Genomic DNA, 23,095 nt, shown 5'->3' on the forward strand with positions numbered 1-23,095 from the left:
CCATTCTTAAGTCTCTCCCTTTCTAATTGTAATCTTTCTGCTTTCAAACTAGTTTGTCTTTCCATCTCTTGAACTTTAAGTTCCATTTCAGCTTTCCTCTTTTCCCTCTCAAACTGTTTTTGTTCTATTTCTCGAGTTCTAAGTTCTGCTTGAGCATTCAACTTTTCCTTTTCAATCTGCTTTTGTTCATTCCACTTTTCCCTCTCAAACTGTTTTTGTTCTGTTTCAACGTTCAACTTTTCCCTCAGAAACTCTAAATATTCTGGACTACGGTTGTGCAGTCCCTCAGGGTCTCTCTCCTCTGCTGTTCTATTAGGCTCCACACTGCTTTGTATCAGTATAACTCTCAGTTCTTCGACACTATTCCCCTTATGAGGTAAATTTAACTCTTTGCACTTCTGAATCAGAGCCTCCTTTTTCATACCCAGAAACTCTAATGAAGCTGAAGTTGGTTCCCAGTTCCCAGTTCCTTATCCACAGTTCCTTATTCCTTATTCATTATTCGCAAAGCGGCAAAGCCAAAGAAAAATATTGTGGGAAAACTGAAAAGCTCTTAACTCCAAAAAGAAAAGCGGAGTCGCTTGAGGAATTGGTGAAAAGGTCGGCCATCGAAGCCATAAAACCCTTTGTTGACAAGCTGAATGAAACAGATCAAAGGGTGGGCTTAATTGAGAGCGATGTGAAAGCCATTAAGGAAGCAGTGGGGGGGCAGAGAAGTCTGCTCGGGAAAATGCGTCACTCATGAAGCAACGAACAAGGAGCTAAAGCTGGTGGAAAACCAGCTGATCAGACTGCAAGTGGAACGAACACAGACTGTTTTGCGTCTCCAGAATGTTAAAGAGGAGGAAAACGAGGATCTAAGGGAGCTTGCCTCGGAATTATTGGCGTCACCCGCGAGGGCAACTAAGGAAGAGGTAAAAAGCGCCATTTTGGAAGTCCGTCGGGCTTCTTCAAAATATGCAATGAAGCGGCAGCTGCCTCGCGAGATTTTTATTGAGTTTTCATCTAGGAAGGTCCGAGACACTATCCTATTTAACTCATATAATGCGGACTTGGACTTTCTGGGAAATAAAGTCAAGACACTGAAGGACGTTCCATTTCTAGTTCGGAAAAGAAGATTTAAGTACAAAAAGCTCGCAGCTCTCCTGAGGGAACGAGGGATAAAGTATAAATGGCTATTTCTGGAAGGAATTTGGTTTAATTATAAAGATCAAGCCTACAAGATAAACTCAGAGGATCAGCTAAGGGATTTTATGGACAAAAATCAAGAATTCGGGCAAGATACCATGCAAAATGAAGAAGACTCGAAGCCTGAAGGGAGGGGGGAGGCAGTGAGTGCAGTGGCTGTAGCTGCTCAGAGAGAACTGCATCCGAGGCCCAGGGGGGGGAAGAAGAAAATTTAATATGGGTTGTATTTTGTATTTTGCAAGGTCAACCACTCCATCATTACTTTATGAAGGTTTAAATTTTTAACTATGGCAGAATGAAGGGAAAACATTGTAGTGTAGTGTTTATTGTTTGTATGTAACCTCCCCCCTTTTTCCAGCCTTCCTTCCCCTTTTCTTTCTTCTTTCCCTTTTCCCCTTTCCTAGTACTTTTGTAGTTTTTTTTGTAGGTTTTTGTTTTAGATATTAAAAATAAAAAAATACAAAAAAAGAAGTTTGCAGGGGCACATATTATATACCTCCAGATTCAGAAGACTCAGCACTCTAAGTGGACCTATATTGGGTCATCCTACAAAACCCAGATCTTAAGTAAACAGCTTCAAAATCGGATGCCCCCAGAACAATTCAATAAGAAGAAAGGGGCGGCAGCTGCAGCAGAAAAAAACTTTTGATCACCCCAAATCACACATATCTGAACTCTAGAGACTGTCCCCTACAAGAGGACATGTGCTGGTGCTGATCCAGTCTCTGGTTCTGGACCTAAGCCCTCCTATGTGGCCTGTCTCCAAGCACCCAGTATTAGACATGGCTTTGAATAAGGAAGTGGTGAAAATATAAGCCCTCTGAAACACAAAACAATCTTTGGATCACCCCAAATCACACACCCCTGAACTCCAGAGACTGTCCCCTACAAGAGGACATGTGCTGGTGCTGATCCAGTCTCTGGTTCTGGACCTAAGGCCTCGAATGTGGCCTCCATCCAAGCCCCCTGTATTAGACATGGCTTTGAATAAGGAAGTGGTGAAAATATAAGCCCTCTGAAACCCAAAACAATCTTTGTATCACCCCAAATCACACACCCCTGAACTCCAGAGACTGTCCTCTACAAGAGGACATGTGCTGGTGCTGATCCAGTCTCTGGTTCTTCACCTAAGGCCTCGAATGTGGCCTCCCTCCAAGCACCCTGTATAAGACATGGCTTTGAATAAGCAAGTGGTGAAAATATAAGCCCTCTGAAACCCCAAATAATCTTTGGATCACCCCAAATCACACACCCCTGAACTCTAGAGACTGTCCTTTACAAGAGGACATGTGCTGGTGCTGATCCAGTCTCTGGTTCTGGCCCTAAGGCCTCGAATGTGGCCTCCCTCCAAGCACCCTGTATTAGACATGGCTTTGAATAAGGAAGTGGTGAAAATATAAGCTCTCTGAAACCCAAAACGATCTTTGGATCACTCCAAATCACACACCCCTGAACTCCAGAGACTGTCCCCTACAAGAGTGATGGATATAGATTTGAAGAAAAAGGATTTTATATATTACTTTTATATATCACTTATATGCCTTGCACTTTCTTCCTACGCTTAGGAGCCAATGTAGTACTTGTAATGCAACCTGTAAGAATATGACACTTGAAACAAGAAAACCAAGAGAAGTATGCTGAAACTCTGCAAGAACTGAGAACTAATAATATACTGCTTGTAGAGCTGCACTTATAAAATATTATGCATATGTTACATTATTCTATAAGATTTCAATAGGAATCAGTACCAGAGAGCCTTTTGTAGAAAACTGATTTGATGCAGCAAGCTGGTTTTGGCCACCTGTGGCCTATCTTCCTTGAGGCTGAGAAGGAACTGGGGGAAAGGGCACAGAGAAAAAAAACATCCCTTACCAACAGACTTCAGTTATCAGAGGGTATCAAGGCTGCTAGATTGAGACAGATTGGCGCTATTGAAAGTATTATGCCCAGAAGAAAGTAGGTAAGAGGTTAGAGGGTGTCCTACTAAATTGAGGACAAGATAAGGGGATGCAGGATTTGGAATTCCCCCAAGTAGAAGAGCGAACCCAGAATTGCATCTTCAAATCAGAACTAACCCTAGATACTTTATGAGCCAATAAGATAACAAATATTAGAATATTGTAATATTGTTATGATTATCTGAAAGTATTAATTGCTCTACGCTTCTATTGTAAGGGGTTGAACCTTTACACACAAGGAGACTGTCTACTTCTGTGTAAGAAAAAGGGCTCATCCACTGGGTAAATAAAAAACATCTGTTTTGCTTCAATTCAAGAAGGACTCCTGGATTTTATTTTAATTTTTATTGTGGTTGGTCAGAAAAGGGAGAACAAACCACAAGGGTGCAAAATTTTGCACGTAACAAGAGGGCATGTGCTGGTGCTGATCCAGTCTCTGGTTCTGGACCTAAGGCCTCGAATGTGGCCTCCCTCCAAGCACCCTGTATTAGACATGGCTTTGAATAAGGAAGTGGTGAAAATATAAGCCCTCTGAAACCCCAAATAATCTTTGGATCACCCCAAATCACACACCCCTGAACTCCAGAGACTGTCCCCTACAAGAGGACATGGGCTGGTGCTGATCCAGTCTCTGGTTCTGGACCTAAGTCCTCGAATGTGGCCTCCCTCCAAGCACCCTGTATTAGACATGGCTTTGAATAAGGAAGTGGTGAAAATATAAGCCCTCTGAAACACAAAACAATCTTTGGATCACTCCAAATCACACACCCCTGAACTCCAGAGACTGTCCCCTACAAGAGGACATGTGCTGGTGCTGATCCATTCTCTGGTTCTGGATGTAAGACCTCGAATGTGGACTGTCTCCAAGCACCCTGTATTAGACACGGCTTTGAATAAGGAAGTGGTGAAAATATAAGCCCTCTGAAACCCAAAACAATCTTTGGATCACCCCAAATCACACACCCCTGAACTCCAGAGACTGTCCCCTACAAGAGGACATGTGCTGGTGCTGATCCATTCTCTCGTTCTGGACCTAAGGCCTCAAATGTGGCCTCCCTCCAAGCACCCTGTATTAGACTTAGCTTTGAATAAGGAAGTGGTGAAAATATAAGCCCCCTGAAACCCCAAGTTGGCAACTACTGTAAGGAGGTGCTTCAGACACTCTGTTGCCAATACCCAATACCACCATTGTCTCCAATTTAGGTAAAATAGGACATATGGAGTTCAGCTGAAATGGAAGGAGATCTCCAGGTACGGTAATCATAATATGGAGGGTCCTCAGTGGGGTATAATTTGTAACTCTCGGAGTTCTCTAGGTGGGTTGGCATCAATTGTCAGGTAGTACCTATGTGGGGTATAATTCCACATAGGCCAGCCTAAGAAGCCTCCATGTCTCGGAGAATGTTAAAACCTGTCATTTGGAGATCAGTTGTAATTTGTGGGGATCTCCAGGAGGGTTGGCAACCACAGTGTCATCAAGCCAGGCGGCCTTAGCATGGACCTGCCTGCTGCCAGAACTGCCACTGTCTCACAAAGAACCCCAGGAGCAGCGAAGGCTGAGGGTAAGGGCAGAGGCATGGACCAAGCACAGGAGCGCATGCCTGGCAGCCCACGGCCTTCCCCCTGCTGAGGAAATGTCAGGAGAGCCAGTACAGGATCTGATCTACTCCTCCTGAGTAGCAGAGATGAGCCAGCTTGGAGCAAGAAGCTTAATGAACCCAGCCTCACCTGTAGGAGAAACTCCCTTTATAAGGCCGCAGCTAGCATGGGATTAGCTAGTCACAATTGTGGTATTCTGGATTTGGCTGTTGGTGAGCTCTTTGGTTCTGGCTGCCTGAGCCTTGGTGGGTCACAGTCTTTGATTTGGGAATCTGTTACTTGACCATGGAGTTTGACCTGAGAATCTTTGTTGTTGGCCCTGTTGTCGTCAGAACTTGCCTCCAACCTGGTGAGCAGAATACTTTTTCCTTCTGTTTCTATTGTTGCTTTCCATTATACTCTTAGATTATGTTGCTGCTGTTTCTGTGGGTTTGTCATGAAAATATGGTTTAGAGCACATTATACTAAGTGATGCATGTGTATTCTAATGAACTTTGTTTTAGAATTTCATTAGGCTGTCTTGCTTTGGGGCATAAATTGAGTCAAATGTGTAAGTTTGGTTTTCTATAGTGCCTTTAATAAATATGAATCTGCCTTTCGGATCTCTTAGTGTATCTTTACGTTGGAAGGGTAAATATTTTTACTTTACCCTTCCAACATAAATTTTAAATTTCAGGCATGGGAGAGATGGAGCTCTTTCAATGTGCTATCATTCTCTTCAACACCGACACCACACCCTCCGCTTTTCTCCATTTCTCAGCTTCTTCTGGTGGTAGCTAGGATAATTCACCCCATGAAGTAGGTTCAGGTATTTCTGCTGTTCTTAGTGCAGAGGTAGTCAAGTCAAGTTTATTATTACAGTCTGCGACCAGTACATATAAAACCATTTGCAAATCAGTTTAAAAACAGTCGAGACTGGATACTGGGGAAGAACGATGAATAAATATAAGAGTAAAAAAATAAGATCATCATAAATTAGTAGTTTAAGATGCCTTATGCGATTTACGTTGCTTGTAGACCTGGGCACAGAATCTTGCTACTTGATGTGGTGTCTGGCGATTCCGATCAGACAAAAGATAATCAAGTTTGATTTTATTTGAACTTCCAAGGAATCTTTCTACTAATGGACTGATGGTTTCCACTCTAATTTTACTATGACTTGGGCAGTTGAAGAAGATGTGCTCCATTGAGTCAATTTCTCTTAGGGGATAGGAGCAAAGCCTAAGAGAGTAATGGACAGCTTTAAACTTTCCTTCCAGGATGGCAGAGGGTAGAGTTGAACTTCTAGCTAAAGCAAATGCCCTTCTGGAGTTACTGGATTCAAGAAAGTAAAAATAGGCTGCAGGAGCGGCAATATATTTAGTAGTATCTGAAGAAATAAAACCTGGTGCTCTAAGAAAATGTTTGTCTTTCAATGTCTGTCACTCTCTGCTTAATGAGTGATTTTGCTCGGTCTAACCCCATGACTCGCAAACTTTGAGGGGAAAGACCCAATTTTCCCAGGGATTTCAGAGTCGCCTTTTGCCAATTAGATTGAAATTTGTCTTGGAATAACAGAGGGAGCAGACGTTGCGGGTTTAGACGTCCTGACAGCCTTTTGAAAATTGAAAGGATGGTGATGTTGAATAGTGTGTATTGAGCGTGACTGCACCAGCTTAAGGAGGATCCACAAAGAGTCCACACCTTGTTTGTTTAGTAAAGGTGTATAATACAATTTATTTATAGGTGGATTAAGAGCAATATATACAAGTTTACAGTCCAGAGAGACAAAGTGCTTCGCCTACACCTGGACTTGCAAGAAGCCCCTACCATACTGTACATAGTAGCTATATATACATGTAGACACCCAATCAGATACATGCATGAGTTTAGCTGAGTCATTCACTTCATGGTCTCCTGACTCTTAAGTTAACCATCTGACTCTCTGTCACCTGATGTGTCTACCTGTCATACTGATCGTTCTTATCTAAAGCCTCTGCACACTGGCTTTTGACACTTAGATATCAACAGGTGATTCTGGCCTCTACCCTTAACATTCCTGTTTCCAGTCTAACCCATGAGTTAGGCATGCATTTGGGCACTTGTAATAGGGCTCTAAGGAATTTGGACTGCACTCTCTCAAGTTGAGAGAAAGAGGAGGATGGCAGCCCCAAGAATGATCCGTATAGTAATTGGGCCAATGGTTTGGCTTTAAACAATCTGAGTGCAGCCGGTACATACTGCCCTCCTTGTGACCGATAGAATTTCAGTATACCGTGTGCTGTTTTTTCTCCCACATCAGCAATGAAGCTGCTATGTGTTGTTTTGGTACCTGAGGCTTGCAAAACTACACCCAAATATTTGAAGCTGGTAAGTTGTTCTAACTGATGCCCCTGAAGCTCCCATCGTCTGATCTTTGGATTTTTACCGAAAGCCAGGATCTTAGTTTTTTGGTAATTAGTTAGGTGTTCAGTATCACAGAATTGGGAGAATTTTTTAGAGCTCGTTTCAGCCCTATGGGGGTCCTAGAAAGTAATACAGCATCATCCGCATAGAGCAGTACGTGAATGTGCCTATTTGCTAATTTGGGAGGGTGCAATCCAGGGTCATTCCAAAGGTTTACCAAATTGTTGATGTAGAAGATAAACAGAAAGGGGGCTAGAAGGCACACCTGCCTGTAAGTTTGAATGGGGTCAGTCAAATGCCCAATTCGGCTGCACCTTACTCAGGGCAGTTTGCTTGTGCATAGCCCCCAAAAGGAACAGCAGTCGCCTATCAGTAGAGGAGGCCTGCAGTTTCCTCCAAAGTCTATTTCTAGAGACTGTGTCAAAAGCTGCTTTTAAATCAACAAATGCCCGGTAAAGTGATGCTTGGTCTCCTGTAGCGTATTTCTCTACAAGGTGTTGCATTACTAGGCAGTGATCTATTGTTGACCTGCCAGCTCTAAACCCAGCTTGCTCATCAGCAATTATATCCTCCTGTTCTAGCCAGTCTAAAAATTTCTCCAGCAGATGTTTTGTAGACAACTTGCTTACAATGCTTAGTAAGCTGATTGGTCTATAATTGGATGGATCCTCCTTCTTTCCCTTCTTATGGAAGGGGACTACTATAGCCATTCCCCAATCATTGGGGATGTAGCCGGTTTCATCAATATAAGCAAATAGGGAGGCTAGGAAAGTTGCCCACCAGTCCATATTTGTTTTTAGTAATTCTGGAGATATTCCATCAAGCCCAGGGGCTTTTGCATTCTTTAACTGGCTAATATAAGCTTTTACCTCTTCGGCATGAACTGGGGGGCATTTGGCCAGATTTTCTATTGTTAGGGCAGGATGGGGTTGAATAAGATCATCATACATTTTGGGGGGGAAAAGTCCATTTATCTGGGGGGATACAGGAAGCCAAGGGGGAGGCGGCTGTGGAGGTGCGGTTTGACACTAGTTTCCAGAACACCACTGAGTTTTTGCTCGTAGCTGCTTCAATTATATTGGCCCACAGTTTTCTGGTATGTTCTTTCTTACAGCGGGCAACCAGTGATTTATATTTCTTTTTTAAAAATGAAAGAAAAATGCATCCTGTCTGGTCTTTTTATCAGCTCTCAGTGCTAACTTATAGGCATAGATTAAAGCATTTTTAGCACAAATACAGCTTTGATCAAACCAAGGTTTAGATGACAAATTGGTCTTGACCAGTTTTCCCTCTCGAGCACCTACCAAAAGTGGCCTTAAGGATTGGACGAGGTCATCATAACTCTTTAAAGGATTTTCAGATTTTGAGGAAACCTTAAAAGCTTGACTATATAGTTGTAGGTTCTAGTGCAGAGGTATTTTTCCCTGCACTTGTTCCTCTGCAGCAAGTATGCTCTGCGCATTGCTACAGCAGAATTTCCCTACTTTCCTCCCTTTTATTGCAGTCATGAAGCTGCCTTTCTGCCCATTTCTTTCCAGACACAGCAGAATAGCTGTGAAGATTTTAGTGTTTTCCACTCTGCCTCTTCTCTTGGTGTTGCTGGGATACAGTTTGCTCTATGAAGTGGGTTTTTTTCTTTACTCTGGAGGCAGTTTCCCACCTTTTCCCTTTTGTTTTCCTTCTCACTTCTTGCTTGGCTTCCTCAAGTTGCTGAAAAGTTTCTTTTTGTAGCATTGGAAGCTATTTCCCCACCTTTTTCCTGGCTGGCACAACAGAGTGTCTTCTACTCCCACCCCCTTCTCATGTTTGCTGTGAGACAATGAGAGAGAGAATTATGTTGTACTTGAAAAGGAGATACTTTTGTCTGCAGTTACTTAGTTTGTTTGCTTTCTTCTTTTTAGCTGGCTCTCTGGAGAGCTAAAATGGAGTAGTTTCAGTAAGGATTGTTCCTCTCAAGTTGACTGAGACTTCTGAGATAACTTTGAGTCTCCTAGACTATTTTGAGATGCAGCAATGACTGGCAGTATTATCTGAAAGCAGGATGATATAACTCATAAGGTTTGCCTTTTTAGAGAGTTAATGATCTGGTATTGCCTATCCAAAGCCATACCATACTGCTGTTATTCAAAGAACAATATACATGAATCGCTAGCATCTTTTTCACCTTAATAATTACTTCAACTGGTCCACTTTGTTGGGGGAAAAGGTTAAAAAATAGCTTTTCTTCAGAGGTGCAATGGATCTTGAATCAATAGAGAGTCAGCACACAAGTTTAGCTTTTAAAATCATTTACTTCTAAAGGAAAAAAGGTTAACAGGATTGCCTACAAAATAACAAATGCCTGGAGCTACATTCTCACTACTGGTTACAAACAAAGAGCTGTGATAACTGAATGGAGAATCTTCTTCTTCCTCTGTCTTCTTGACCCTGAAAGAAAATCACCTGACCTGTTGACCAATAACAGTTTACAAACACTCTCAAGTTTCCCGGGCTTGCAGATTATTGGCTTTGAGCCAGGTTCCCCTTCCAGGTCAATCTAAACAATAGCATGGTAGGTAAACACATTAACCCCATAATGACTGAATCTCAGACCTTGCAACACACATATATTCCAACACATTTATGGTACAGGTTTCTCCTATTTGTTTTACATATTGGGAAATGTCTTGTTGGGGTAGTGGTGCTCATTCGAGAGTCTTTCTCCATCAGGCTGCTCCCCTTGCCAAAGATTGCTGGCATTGATTGTCTGGGCCTGGTGTGGGATGCCAAGGAGAGTATAGCCATCTGTCTGGTGTACTGATTGCCCAGCGCACCAGCAGATGCTGTGCCTGGCCTGTTAGAGGCGGTGGCTGGCTGGGCCTTGGAGTACCCCAGGCTTCTGGTCTTAGGGGACATCAATGTCCATGCTGATGATGCTACCTCCTCACAGGCCATGGACATGATAGCCTCCATGGCAGCATTAGGACTCTCCCAGTTTGTATCAATGCCCACACATCGAGCAGGATACACACAGGATTTGATCTTTGGGTTCGGGATACAGGTGGATCTGGATGAAGCTATAGCAGTGCCATGGTCAGACCACCTCATCCTGAGGGCTTGTCTGGGCACCATGACCCCCTCCTGCTTGGGCGATGAGCTGATTTATGCTCGCCCATGGAGTCAAATGGATCCAATTGAATTGCAGAACGCTCTGCAGGATCCGATGCCCCCTGGTGGCTCATTGGATGAGCTGATAGAGGACTGGAATGCCCATTTCTCTGAAGCTATTGATGAGATTGCTCTCTCTGCCCCCGAACTAGAGTAGCTCCTTGGTATACTGATGAGCTACGACAAATCAAATGGGAGCTGAGACGGCTAGAGCGAGTGTGGCGGCGACTCCATGATGAAGTGACAAGAACATCTTATAGGACGTTTATGAAGGCCTATGAGATGGCACTGAAAGCTGCAGAGACTACTATGCAGCTTCCACTGCGTCCACTAGTTCTCTCCAGCACAACTTTCCAGAGTGATTTGGTCTTTAACGTCCTTCACACATGGGACAAATAAAAATGTAAATTCGGTAATAAGCTGTGAGGCTTTTGGAGACTATTTTGCAGATAATATCTTGTCACTCTGCCAGGATCTGTCCACCACAGTTGATGCAGTATGTGTACTGGAGGCCCCTTGGTCGTCCTCAGGGTTGACATTAGATCAATTCAGGCCACTCTCCCAGGAGGAGGTGGGCACGGTCCTGCATGCTGTGAAACCTACCATGTGCCCACTGGACCCGTGCCCATCATGGCTGGTGAAAAGTGGTGGTGATGGGATTTGGGCACCATTAGCTGACATCATTAATCTTTCTCTGAGTTCTGGGTTTTTTCCAGACTCACTGAAAGAGGCAGTGGTGCGGTCCTTATTAAAGAAACCATCACTGGATCCTGCTGATCCAGCCAATTATCACCCAGTTTCGAATATTCCGTTCCTGGGTAAGGTAATTGAGAGGGCGGTAGTGGAACAGCTGCAGGTATACCTGGGTGATGCCTCTATCCTGGATCTATTCCAGTCCAGCTTCAGGCCTGGCCATGGTACAGAGACGGTTCTGGTTGCCCTCACAGATGATCTGCGGCGACACCTGGACCGGAGTGGTTCGGCACTGCTGATACTTTTAGATCTTACAGCAGCATTTGACATGGTCAGTCATAATCTTCTGACCCACTGCCTTGCCGATGTGGGGATTCGTGGAACAGCCCTGCAATGGCTGAACTCCTTCCTTCACAGTCTAGGACAGAGGATGGCACTCGAGGAACAGATGTCTGCTTACCATTCTTTGGTATGTGGCATCCCTCAGGGGGCGATTCTTTCCCCGATGCTATTTAACATCTATATGTGCCCCCTTGCCTGGTTAGCCCGCAGCTTTGGGCTAGGTTGTCACCAGTATGCGGATGACACTCAGCTCTATCTGCTGATGGATGGTGTTATGACCTTTACTTTCTTTAGGGTAGATTTTTCTTTTAATCTATCCCTTAACTCTCTGGGTAGTCTGCTGCCACCAGGAATATTTTATTCCAAGATATTTTATTTAAATTTTCCCTTTGGTAACGTTCCTAAGCGTCAGGCTCCTTCGTGGTTCTATGTGGCCCTGAAGATAGGAATGGGAAATAGCAATGACAGCTACACTGGGATATAGCAAAACAAAAATAAACTTTTATTTAGTCGAGAAGCATATCGGTTTCATAAACGTAGTTCTCGGTTCTTAAAGTTACTTCATTTACTCTCATTCACACAGCTGGCCTCTCTTTCCCTGACTGAGTGTCCTTTCACAAACATGCTCAGTTCAGGTTCCACACAGGTTATATTTCTCTCATAAACACTTCAACATATTCAGGCAGCACACAGCTAGCCTGCTTTCTTCTGACTAAAAATTTTCTCTCTACTCTCAGTCTCAAACTGCATTCACTCCACCCACCCTCTCAGTCCTCAACCAATCATATTGTCAGAAACTGTTTTAACCTAAGTAACGCCATATTTAATCGTGTAGTGTTTAGACTTCTTTCCCTCCAGGCAACACCTGCAAGGAGCCGATTCCATGGGAAAGGATCCTGTCTTATCTGCTGTTCCAGGCAACACCTGCAAGGAGCCAATTCCATGGGAAAGGATCCTGTCTTATCTGCTGTTTCGACCTTGGCCAGCTCAGCGCACCTCTGAGAAGTTTTGCTGTATGAACTCGGGGGGGAGGCTGGGCTCCGGGAGTATGAAATGTAACAACCTTTACTCTATGATTCATTCCTAGCAATGCTTTGCTCGGCCAGGATCTCTAATCCTGGAATATGCAGATCTGGGCTTGAATGCTGTCTTTCACAATAAACCTTTCGAAATCAAAAGACCTCATCTTCTTGCAAAAGGGAGTGAAACAGACTATCAAGTCTGGAATGCCATAGCCTGACACATATCACTCACTCATCCATCTCCTTCACCCCCCACTCTTCACCTATCTCATCAAGCATTTAAAGATACATGCACACATTTAATTGGAATCATTACAGATGGCCAGTCCGATCTTGCTTTGGATTCCTTGGTCAAGGGTCTTGAGGCTGTGACGGTATGGTTACATCAGAGTCACCTGAAATTGAATCCCCTGAAGACAGAGGTTTTGTGTCTGGATCATGGGGCAATCGAGCTGGGAACCGGCTCCCAGCCATTGATGGGGTACAATTGAAACCTTCCCTGATGGTGAGGAGTCTGGGTGTGACCTTGGATACTACACTTTCAATGGAGGCCCAGGTCATGACTGTTGCCAGGTCTGCCTTTTTCCATCTTCGACAGGGCAGGCAACTGGCACCCTATCTTTCACCACAGGACCTGGCCACAGTAATCCATGCAACGGTCACCTCCAGGCTAGACTACTGCAACTCACTCTATCCTGGACTGCCCTTGGGCCTGACCTGGAAGTTACAGCTGATCCAGAATGCAGCGGCACGCATCCTTACCGGATCGCCCATCCAAGTGCACATTCATCATGTGCTGTGCCAGCTGCACTGGCTTCCAGTGGAGTTCCAGATCTGGTTCAAGGTGTTAACCTTGGTATTTAAAGCCCTTCATGGACTGGGACCTCCATACCTGCGGGACCGCCTCTTCCATTACGTCCCCTGCAGGGTGTTGTGCTCTGCAGACAAGCAACTCCTGGTGGTGCCTGGCCCAAAGGCCATCCATCTGGCCTCAACCAGGGCGAGTGCTTTTTCTGCCCTGGCCCTGGCCTGGTGGAATGCTCTCCCCGCTGGAGATCTGGGCCCTGTGGGACCTGTTACAGTTTTGCAGGGCTTGTAAAACGGAGATGTTCTGCTGGGCCTTTGGCTGAGTGCCAGCGAGTGTCCTTCTTCTTCCATCTAAGACCACCATTTCTTCCGGAGCTGCCCTCAGCCATCTGCCATGCCTGTATACAGACTCCCAATATTTGTTTAAATAGCCTGCTCCTGGGCTATTTTAATCATTTTTAAAAAAATATTATTGATTTTATGTTTCTGTGATTTTAATGTATTTTTAATGTTGTTAGCCACCCTTAGCCCATCTGTGGGGAGGGCAGGGTATACATCAAATAAATAAATAAATAAATAAATAAATAAATAAAGTTACGGTGAGCTTTTGAGCTGCTTGATGTCTGACCATTTAGGGGGTGCTCAATAGGTTTTCTCAGTTGCATTTTTTTCAAGAAAGTAATCTGTATAAAACTATGCCCCTCTTGAGGTCTGTGACTAAGGTGGCTGCCTAGTTGGTCTAATGGTAGCGCTGGCCCTGTCTATAGTTATGGCAAACAGAAATGGGGAAAGGGGACAGCCTTGTCTAGTTCCCCTTGCTATATGGATATCTATCGAATGTACATTGTTAGTCCTAACTGTAGCTTTTGGAGAAAGATAAAGAGCATTAATGGCTGCCAAAACCCATTGGTCGCCAAAACCCATTTTTTGAAGTAAAAAGTTTTAGATATGGTATTTCCACTTAATCAAATGCCTTCTCTATATCAAAGGTCAGAAGTAATGCAGGGGTTTTGTATGCTACACAGAAATTAATTATAGTTAAAGTGTTACGTGTATTGTCAAAAAGATTCCTTATTGGCATAAAGCCAGTCTGGTCAAGGTGAATGTAGTTGGTTATTTAAATTTAGACAATGTTTTGGCAAATATGCTTGTAAAGATCTTTTGGTCTTGATTCAGTAAGGGTATTGGTTGAGAAGATTTAGTATTTGTAATATCGTTGTCTTTGTTTGGAGTAACTACTATTTCAGCCTCTGACCAAGATAGAGGGATGCTACCTCCTATCATAACAGAGCTGCATGTGGCAGTTAGTGGAGTTGAAGGTAGGTGAATGTATTTTTTTGTAAAAATTTGGCAGGGAATCCATCCCTGTCTGAAGCTTTGTTATTTTTTTCAAGGATTTGATAGTGACTGTAACATCTTCTGTTGTGACTGGCTGGTCCAGATATTGTTTATGTTCTTGTGAGTTTTTTTCCAAATTTCCTGTGATGATAAAAAATTTAAAATATGATTAGTGTCAGGATTGTCTGATGTACAAATGGTTTGGTAGTATTCAGCAAATACATCGGCTAATTTCACAGAATTAGTTTGAGTTTTTCCTGGGTGCCTTTAATAGCTTGTATAGAATGTGAGGAGGTTTTTCCCTCTAATTTTTATGCAAGTAAGTTTATAGATTGGGTGGCCTTTTTGTGTTCATATTCTAGTTTTCTTATTCTAGATATCATTTCATTTCTAATGTTTTCTTTTTGCTCTTCATGACAGGAGGCAATGGAGATTAATTTCCCTCTAAGTACCGCTTCCATAGCATCCTGCACATGGATTTGAGGAATGCCACATAGTTTGTTTCTATTGTTTAATTTCTAAAGAGACTTCAGAAGAAATTTATTTGTTAAATAAAAGTGACTTATTTAGTTTCCAATTTGTTTAATGTCATTTATTCTCAGTGTACATTCTGTCCAAGCATAGTCTGTCCACAACTTGTCACCAATCCTTGATGTAAGAGTTTGACTAATTAATTTAGGAAATAAGAATATGTCATTTAAATATGTAATTTAGAAGATAAGAATATGCAATCAATCCTTGTGTATATATTGTGGATAGAAGAGAAGTATGTATAGTCTGTTACGAGTGGGTTTTGAAGATGTCACTAGATCAATAAATAAAGCCTAAGAGCCATTAATTGATCTTAGCAGCTTAGTAACTGTATTGTTAATTTTAATTGCTTTGACACGATAGGCAGTAAAATTTAAAAGGTCATTCAGAGAGGAGTGATACAAATGTTTACTGCTGACACATTGATTTACCCATGCTGAACGAAAGCAGAATTGAAAGCCAAGAGAATCAAGTGTACTCTGCATGAAGACAGCTCGTCAGGTTGTTTTGATCTACAAGCAGCTCTCCACACTGAAAGCAGTGAAAGCAGCTTTCTCAGTAATCATGCTTTGCGGTATTATCCAATACAATTTTTAAAGTTTGTATATGTACATTCACACATTATGCAATGCATTTATATTTTGTATCATATTTTGTTTCATTTTTATCAAAATACTTAATTTCACAGGTCAAGGGATGGCGTCATGGAAATATAAATAATAATAATAACTGTGCTTATATACCGCTCTTCTACACATATTAGTGCCTCACCCAGAGCAGTGAACAAGTTAGTGTTATTCTTATCCCCACAATGGAGCTGGGGCTGAGAGGAGTGGCTGACCCAAGGCCACCTACTGAGCTCATGTCCGTAGTGGGATTCAAACCAAATTCTTTATCTTTGACAGCCAATTAAAAATAGTGAACAGTATCAAATACATGTTCTTTAATTGTTAGCAGAGACCAAGGATGATCTGGTCATGTAACTTTTCCTGTCATTTTTACTATCCATATCTCTTATCTTGCAGCTGGGCATAGTGGTACTTTTGGCTAGGTAGAATGTCACATGATTGGAAATAGTAAATTGTGGTTTGATATTTATCTATGTTATCATATGAAAAGATGTTAGATTTCTGCATAAGATAATATATAAAAATGGTAATCCAAATAGCAGATCAGGGTTTTGGCCAAAAGGAATCTCATGAAGATCTAGGCAGGAAACTTACCCTTGTAATATGTGCTACGGTAACTTGAATGCATTTCATCGTTAATCTGACTGAGTTAGATTTCATTAAGAAATGTTAGGGAACTTAATTCTTGTTAAATGAACATTGATATTTTGATACCTCACTTAATGAAAACAACTAGTGTTTGTTAATGAAAGAAGCCATTAAACTCTTAGGAGGAGTCTGTCTCCTGGTTGGGAGAGTGCAACAAAAACATACATCCTATTTATTTTGTACTGAAAAACAGTTTCTCAAAAACAGAGAAACATGTTTTCAGTTCTCACTTGAAGGTTTGAAGCTGCTCAGGATTTAAGATAAAACCTTCAACCCATCTCTACTGAGTATTTAATACTTTTTACTTAATGTTTAAAAGTTATGTTTAATATTTATGCCTAATATGATTATAGAAGCAATACTGTTTGAATTATCTATATACTTATTTGACATGGATTGTTAGTAAATTTACAATTTTATGAAATTTTTACCATTTTATAACATTACAACTTTGTACCACAAAAGTTTTGCTTGTAGAAGAGGTTGCCAAAAATAAAATCCCCCAAACCCCCAATCCTGAGGGCGGAGGGCGGAGGGCGGAGGGCGGAGGGCGGAGGGCGGAGGGCGGAGGGCGGAGGGCGGAGGGCGGAGGGCGGAGGGCGGAGGGCGGAGGGCGGAGGGCGGAGGGCGGAGGGCGGAGGGCGGAGGGCGGAGGGCGGAGGGCGGGAGACGGGAGACGGGAGACGGGAGACGGGAGACGGGAGACGGGAGACGGGAGACGGGAGACGGGAGACGGGAGACGGGAGACGGGAGACGGGAGACGGGAGACGGGAGACGGGAGACGGGAGACGGGAGACGAAGACGAAGACGAAGACGAAGACGAAGACGAAGACGAAGACGAAGACGAAGACGAAGACGAAGACGAAGACGAAGACGAAGACGAAGACGAAGACGAAGACGAAGACGAAGACGAAGACGAAGACGAAGACGAAGACGAAGACGAAGACGAAGACGAAGACAAAGACAAAGACAAAGACAAAGACAAAGACAAAGACAAAGACAAAGACAAAGACAAAGACAAAGACAAAGACAAAGACAAAGACAAAGACAAAGACAAAGACAAAGACAAAGACAAAGACAAAGACAAAGACAAAGACAAAGACAAAGACAAAGACAAAGACAAAGACAAAGACAAAGACAAAGACAAAGACAAAGACAAAGACAAAGACAAAGACAAAGACAAAGACAAAGACAAAGACAAAGACAAAGACAAAGACAAAGACAAAGACAAAGACAAAGACAAAGACAAAGACAAAGACAAAGACAAAGACAAAGACAAAGACAAAGACAAAGACAAAGACAAAGACAAAGACAAAGACAAAGACAAAGACAAAGACAAAGACAAAGACAAAGACAAAGACAAAGACAAAGACAAAGACAAAGACAAAGACAAAGACAAAGACAAAGACAAAGACAAAGACAAAGACAAAGACAAAGACAAAGACAAAGACAAAGACAAAGACAAAGACAAAGACAAAGACAAAGACAAAGACAAAGACAAAGACAAAGACAAAGACAAAGACAAAGACAAAGACAAAGACAAAGACAAAGACAAAGACAAAGACAAAGACAAAGACAAAGACAAAGACAAAGACAAAGACAAAGACAAAGACAAAGACAAAGACAAAGACAAAGACAAAGACAAAGACAAAGACAAAGACAAAGACAAAGACAAAGACAAAGACAAAGACAAAGACAAAGACAAAGACAAAGACAAAGACAAAGACAAAGACAAAGACAAAGACAAAGACAAAGACAAAGACAAAGACAAAGACAAAGACAAAGACAAAGACAAAGACAAAGACAAAGACAAAGACAAAGACAAAGACAAAGACAGCCGGGCCCCGGGGGTCGCGGCTGCGCCGCTCCCCCCGACGCCCCCCGCCCCGCCTCCGGCGGGCCGGGGGCCCCCGGGGGTCGCGGCTGCGCCGCTCCCCCCGACGCCCCCCGCCCCGCCTCCGGCGGGCCGGGGGCCCCCGGGGGTCGCGGCTGCGCCGCTCCCCCCGACGCCCCCCGCCCCGCCTCCGGCGGGCCGGGGGCCCCCGGGGGTCGCGGCTGCGCCGCTCCCCCCGACGCCCCCCGCCCCGCCTCCGGCGGGCCGGGGGCCCCCGGGGGTCGCGGCTGCGCCGCTCCCCCCCGACGCCCCCCGCCCCGCCTCCGGCTGCCTCCGGCTGCGCCCCGCCCCCGCCCCGCCTCCGGCTGCGCCGCTCCCCCCCGACGCCCCCCGCCCCGCCTCCGGCGGGCCGGGGGCCCCCCGGGGGTCGCGGCTGCGCCGCTCCCCCCAACGCCCCCCGCCCCGCCTCCGGCGGGCCGGGGGCCCCCCGGGGGTCGCGGCTGCGCCGCTCCCCCCAACGCCCCCCGCCCCGCCTCCGGCCTGTGGAAGAGCAGGCAGTGGGAGGTGGAAGTGGATCAAAGAAACCTTCTAATGCTACCCCTGCCATAACCAGATCCCAGACTCAAAAGGCAGCCGAAAGGGCAGATGATGAGGTCCCAGACCTAGAAGGAGAAGGGGAAGCGAGCAATGTCTATCCGTTGAAGGAAACTAAAGCCTGTCCCCTAAGAGAGACTATGGACCCTTGCTTTGGGACCTTGTACTTAATATATATACCATTTACAACTACTGATCTGTACAATTGGAAGACTCAAACACCTCCATTCTCAGATCAGCCAGAACCGGTGACTACTTTGTTTCAGTCCATAATTAACAGCCATAAACCAACTTGGCAGGACTGTAACCAGCTCCTGATCACGTTCTTCAATACAGAGGAACGCAAACGTATTATACAAGGAGCTAGGAAATACCTAGCAAAGCTAGTGAAAGAAGGGGAGGATGCAGAAACAAAAGGTGAAAGAGGCATTTCCTATGGCAGATCCAAACTGGGATGCCAATGAAGAGGGAGGCATGGCTAAACTAACCGGGTACCAGCAGGCCCTGATGTAAGGAATAAAGGCTGCAGGAAAAAGGGCAACTGATGTAAGAAAAATACAGGAGTGCCAACAAGGACCAAATGAGCCTCCTGGTGCTTCCTAGAAAGGGTCTACCAGACCTACCATCAATACACTCCCTATGTCCCAGAAGCAGAAGAAAATAGGAGAATGGTTTTGAACACTTTTGTCACCCAAGCAGCAGGGGACATTAGAAGGAAAATACAGAAGCAAGAAGGGTTCCTGGGAATGAATATAGAGCAGCTGCTTGAAATTGCTTTTAAGGTTTTTTCTAATCAAGAACAGGAAGCACAAAGAGAGACTGATAGGAAAATGAAAAAGAAGGCAGAATTGTTGGCTGTAGCACTGGCCCAGCAGCTCCAACAGAGACAGTACCCCCCCTGGAAGGGGACGTATGGGGGGTACCCTGAGAGAGAGAAGGGGAGGCAAGCAGCCCCTAGATTTTGAAACATGTGCGTGGTGTTTTAAAAGAGGGCACTGGAAAGATGAGTGCAAAGAGAGGCTACAGAGTATCAGGGGATGTGGAAGAGGACGAGATGATAGAAGAAGCAAAAGATGGGACTCCCAGAGCCGAGGAGAAGTCCAAGATGGAATGTATGTAGACGAGGACCAGCCATGGAAGCAGCATTAAGAGAGAATAAATATGGATACCAAATAGACTCTGAATGGGACGAAGAATGGGAGGCATAGGCCAGACTGAGCACCTTCAATCTTGGCCCCCAGGAGCCCATGGTTGAAATTTGCGTGGGGAGCCAAAATATTTCTTTCTTAGTGGACACTGGAGCTGAACGTTCAGTAGTAACTCAGCCAGTAGTCCCAGTGACAGATAAAACAATCATTGTAAGGGGATTTGTTATGAGGCTACCCAGAAGTTGCTAAAGGTGCTATACAAAGCTGGCTACAAAGTGTCACAGAAGAAAGCACAGCTAAGTCAGCCCCAAGTAAAATATTTGGGATTTGATATATCAGAAGGAATCAGGTCCCTCGGCCATGAATGTAAAGAAGCAGTCTGCTCCATTCCAGAGCCCTCCTCCAGGAGGCAAGTGCGAGAATTTCTGGGGTCTGCAGGGTATTGCCAAATTTGGATTCCCAACTTTGCAAAAACAGCAAAGCCCCTTTATGAAGCTACAAAGGGGGGAGAACGGGATCCTTTTTCTGTGGGGAAAAGAGCAGAAGCAAGCATTCCAGACTCTTAAAGGACAGTTGCTAGAAGCCCCTGCCCTGGGTCTGCCAGACCTTATGAAGCCTTTTTGCTTTTCTGTGCGTAAGAGGAATGGCACAGCAGCTGGAGTATTAACCCAGCATCTGGGAAATTAGGAAAGGCCAGTAGCATACCTGTCTAAGCAGTTGGATGCTGTAGCAAAAGGCTGGCCAGCTTGTCTGCATGCAGTAGCAGCCACAGCAGAGCTAGTCAAAGATTCGCAGAAGCTGACTTTGGGACAGAAGGTCTGTGTTAAAGTCCCACATTCTGTGCTCGCCCTGATGGACTACAGGGAAGAGATTCGTTCACAAATGTATGCATGACCACATATCAAGGATTGCTGAAAACCCACAAGTGAAGCTAACTCTAATTAGTGCTCTCAACTCGGCATCCTTACTACCAGTAGATGAGGAGAGCCCAACCCTTGATTGTCTCCGAACCATGGATGAAGTTTACTCTAGCCGAAAGGACCTGACTGATGTCCCATGCCAAACCCAGACATCCCATTTTCAATGTCCTTTTCCAAGTCCAGATGTCTGATTGGACTCCAAAGTATTCCCATGAGGAGGAGGACTAGGCTAGTCCTCAGAATACCCGGAGATGTGATGGCTGGCTTCAGTTTCCAGACGGAAGACTCTCGGGGCCAAAGTCAATTGCTCATGCAGTAGTAAAAGCTGCCCATGAAGCCACTCATTATGGAAAGTCAGCACTAGCAGAGTTACTAAACAAGGATTTGTATATAAACTACATGGACTGTGTGCAGCTGTTTCCAGAAGTTCTGTCGTGTGTGCCAGAAACAACCCCCGACAAGGATCAGGTCCACCTCCTGGGTTCCAACCCCCGGGGTCTCTGCCATTTCAGTCACTAGTTGTAGATTTTACTGAATTGCCATGGTACCAACTATTCCGATACTTGTTAGTGTTTGTTGACTCATATTCTGGGTGATTAGAAGCGTTTCCTTGTAAAACTGAAAAGGCCAGAGAGGTAGTTCGGTGTCTCTTAAAGAAAATTGTAGGATGGTGGGGTCTGACAGCAGTTATTTTAAGTGAAAATGTCCCCATTTGAGTTAATGTTTGGTAGGCCACCTCCTATTTTACAAGGTGTTACAGGAAACCCTTGTCAGTTGGGAGATCTGAGACTCAGAGAACAAGTTGTGTCCCTGGGTAAAACTTTGCAGAAAATTCAAAAGTATGTAGGAGAAAAACAGCCTTTGCCAGTGTTTAATCCAGTCCATCAGTTTCAGCCAAAAGATGAGATTTGGGTAAAGGACTGGCAAGTAATTCTGCTAGGACCTAAATAGAAGGGCCCATACACTGTCCTGTTAGCAACTCCCACTGCTGTGAAGGTAAAAGGCATTGCAGTTTGAGTTCATTGGACTAATATTAAACCTGCTGCCACGCCTTGAGTTTCAGAGATCTGTCCAGAAGATCCCCTCCGTCTCTGATTGAAGAAGCTACCCTCTGGATCTCAGCCTACCGGAAAAGGCTAAGATTCACAGGCAACAGTTCCAGGGCCTGGTACCTGAGCACTCCAGGAGGCTGTTCAGGTTCAAGGCTGAAGAAGACGCTCTGGTCTAGCCACTCCTGGGCTGGCTAGTCTACCCACAGCTGAAGCTTTGATCGACGGTGGATTTAATTAGTTACTTAATGTTTTCTTATATTCCTTCGTATATTCTTTCTGGCTGTGCAATTTCCTGTGTTTTATTTTCCTTTTCTATTGCTTTTATAAGTTTGGGACAGGTATCCAAGAAATAGTTTGTCCTGACTGTGGCTGTCAGCATTATAATAATACACCTTGTCCTCGTTGTTTCCTGTCTATTCCTCCTGCTCTCCCACTCCAGGAGATGCCATCACAAGAGAGGCATCCTAACATTATATCCAGACTTAGTTTCTGATCAATGTCATCATAAGTATCTTGCTGGTGTGTGTTATCTTAGGGGAAAGCTGGTAGAAAAAGGCTTTGCTCTTAGTGGGGGTGTGCTCTAACTGAAATTATATTTCTTCCTTGTTATATTCCATGCATTATTTGCTTAATACAGTCTGCTGTTTCAAAAATTGACAATGTTGGCAACTCCAGTCTATAAAGGATCTTTTCTTGCAGCACAGTTAATGACAGTTAATGACAGTTACTTCACTGTCATCCAAAAGGGTGTGCTTGATTAAAATGTGTAGCCTGAAATTCTCTCCAGTAAATAAATAAGTGGGTAAAATATAAACTGCAGGAAGATAATACTTTATTAGCTGCTGAAAGTTTAGCCCTTTAATATATTATTCGGGCTAAAAAGGGGGGAGTATGTAGCAGGCCTGAAGGAAAATGTTTTATATTATATTGATTATTAACTAATAAGTGTTATAATATTGTTCTGATTAACTAACATTTAGAAAGATTAAATAAAATCCTTCTTCAGAGTAAAATATAGCTGTCAAGTCAGCTAGATACTGTTGGAACAGGAAACCTGTAGCTCAAGAAAAGAAGAAGTATATTGCATTGTGTATCTCAGAATAGACTGCCTGAAAGATAAAACTGATGATTTAAGAGAATTTGTCTAAATTTATGCTGCACTAAGAAAAGGTCATGTCTGGGGCAATGATCTTGATGATGAAGCTAAAATATGGTAAACTGTATAACTGTATGTTGTAAGTATGTTGTAAGATTGCAGCC

Source organism: Eublepharis macularius, chromosome 2 (assembly GCF_028583425.1).
Source record: "Eublepharis macularius isolate TG4126 chromosome 2, MPM_Emac_v1.0, whole genome shotgun sequence".
Taxonomy (NCBI): domain Eukaryota; kingdom Metazoa; phylum Chordata; class Lepidosauria; order Squamata; family Eublepharidae; genus Eublepharis; species Eublepharis macularius.